Genomic DNA, 2,813 nt, shown 5'->3' with positions numbered 1-2,813 from the left:
AAAATGAATATGGCGCTTAAGCGGTAAGAAGAGGGAAATTGTTATGTGTGTTACGTTGGGAATACTGAATGTGGTATTTCACACTTACCGCGTATTGGTTCTGTGCGGAAAGCAAGCAAATACGCACAAAATATAATGCTGTATAATAAATTAAAATATATATACCTACAATGAAATTATTTTGCAAGTCGATAACGGCATAAAAAGATTCAAGTAAAGCGTTTAACTTAAAATGTAAGCTACACTAAAATGTAAATAATAGTATTCAGTAATTAGTTATATTAAACCTAATAATTACACACTAATAGTAAAATTAAGAGAGAAGGAGATAAAAGTATGAGTAGACAAACCTTACTTTACATTTTGATAGTCGGGTGTTTGTTTAATAAATGAATTTTCAATTTCTATTTTTAATTTTGACAGTTCCCGGCAATCTCTGATAGGGAGGCGGAGATTTCAAGCATTAGCAAGTGTCCCCATAAGTAAAAATCCAAAAGATTGAGGTCAGGGGAACGCGCAGGCCGTGTAATATATTGTAATGAATAGATCTTATCGATTTAACAACATGACCCACTAATGTAAGAACTAAACCACATGAATTAATTTCTAAAGTACTATGTAAAGCTGTTTAATTATTGAAATACAGGTTTTTAACAAAACTTACATATAAAATAATTTGAAAGCAAATAAATAAGCAAGAATAAAACTCATTAAACAAATCTTAAAACAAAAATCGGACTTAAATAAAAAGCTAAAGATTATTTACAATAAAAAAAAAGTAAAAGCCGAATTTCTCCATACATTTTAACCAACTCTCAACGCATTTTCAACACAACTCTATCAACAACTCTTACATTGTACACGTATAATACGAGTAGAATAAGTCTAATACACAATCAAGACAAAATGAGTGATGGATATTATCTGTAAAGACGGCAAATGCTGTGAGATTTGTGGCAAATAGTTGAGAAGCACGTTTTCTTCCAAAACTTCGATTTCATCATCTATTCGTGCTCCCTTACCCCAATATCAAATTCTTTGTACGGTAACTTAGAAAGTCAATTACTATGTTAACACACTCGATAACTCCGCTTCTAGATGTGATGAAAGTCATTACGGGGTACCTGCACATAATTCAGCCAATTCTTTTACCACTGTCATCGATTATAGTTTGAAATAATTAGCGGTGAAATCGATACCGATAAGGGGCGTAGACATTTTTGGCACAGAACGAACTCATCTTGATCTTGGCACACGGTTTACAACCTGGCAGTGCTCTAACATAGGTTCAGTATTAGTTTAACTAGTATCTCACCTCTATAGTGAGAATCACGTAAGAATAGTTCCTAAAAGGCTAATTTGGTCGTCTCTTCAGTGTTGTTAACTAATACCAGATATCACCAAAGAGAGTAAAATCACAATGCTACGTATAATAATAATAATAATAATAATAATAATAATAATAATATAGTATTAACAATAACAATGTCTTGCTTATTTACCACATCTCATCTTTATGTTGCGAGGTGTTTCCTAAATGGTGCAATAATTTATTTATGAAATATTATATTTTCCTCCTGGACTTCTCGCATATTATGTTGGTAATTAGGAGGAATTAGTATGATCTAATAACACAATTTATTTTGTCAGGCAACATGAAATTTATTTCTTTCATTAAAGAGTTTACGATTCATGAGACCTAACCTAAAAATAGATTTACTTACTTTCATTTTCATCAGTTTGCTTTACTGTAAACCGAAATCATTGCTACCAACATAACAGTTACAAAATAACTGCCAGTTGTACTATTTGTCAGTACCCGAAATTCGAAACGAAGTTGGTAAAAGAAAATTAAACCTGAGAGCTAGAAAATCGCTATAATCCACTAGCATATTTAGTAATAGTGGAAAAATGGTTAGGTTTCACCCCTAGGGTATTAAGTAAGCTGATCCGGACTATAGATGAGAACTGGCGGGCCTCGCACCTCGCACGTCGCATGCGTCGGTTCAGAAAAACCAAGGCATAGACGAAAGTTCATCATCTTCAGGATATTCTCTGGTTCTCTTCACTATACCCATAACAGTAAATAATTGGGTAAATATTGAAAGACATATCTTGAAAGTGCCATCGAGATACCAGATACGTATCACTTTCCGCGAGGATCTCAAGATTTTTGCGTGTCACAAATACGAAGACTCTGCCTCTCTATAGTTCACTCTTGGGATCTTCTCGTGAATCGTATATTAGAAATCATTAAATATGAAGCTTATCGCGAAGAAAACCGTACCATGTAGGCTACTATTTAAGAGCAATTGCCCACAACATAGTGATTTCCTAGGTAAATTACCTTAAAAACTTTTCAGCCTTGTACACCAAATTAATTGAAAGTTTAAGTCAAAATAAATAAGTTTAATAAATGCACAGTTTTGAACCAAACACACATTTCCTAATAATAACAAATTTTCGGTAATTCGGCAATAATAGAATTCGGGGAAAAAACATTCGGGAAATGGGATTCGAGAAATTTGTTTCGAGAGAAAAGCATTCGGGAAATTAGATTCGGGAAACTGTACGGTAATCGTGCAGACAATAGAAGAGAATCTGTAAAAATTGATTAAATCATAAGATCTTAAAACTAACGTAAGGATCTAGTAAATAATGGTTGTGGTGGTATCGAATGCACTACTTGTAGGCGGATTAATTACTATAAATACACCATAGCCTATAATATCAGTTACAATTAAAATAGGAATTACAGAAAAGTCTATAACAAAGTAGAAAATAGTACATTATGCAACGAGCCTATAATGGTA

Source organism: Periplaneta americana, chromosome 4 (genome assembly GCF_040183065.1).
Source record: "Periplaneta americana isolate PAMFEO1 chromosome 4, P.americana_PAMFEO1_priV1, whole genome shotgun sequence".
In the NCBI taxonomy this organism is placed as follows: Eukaryota; Metazoa; Arthropoda; class Insecta; order Blattodea; family Blattidae; genus Periplaneta; species Periplaneta americana.
This window is presented reverse-complemented; position numbering follows the sequence as displayed.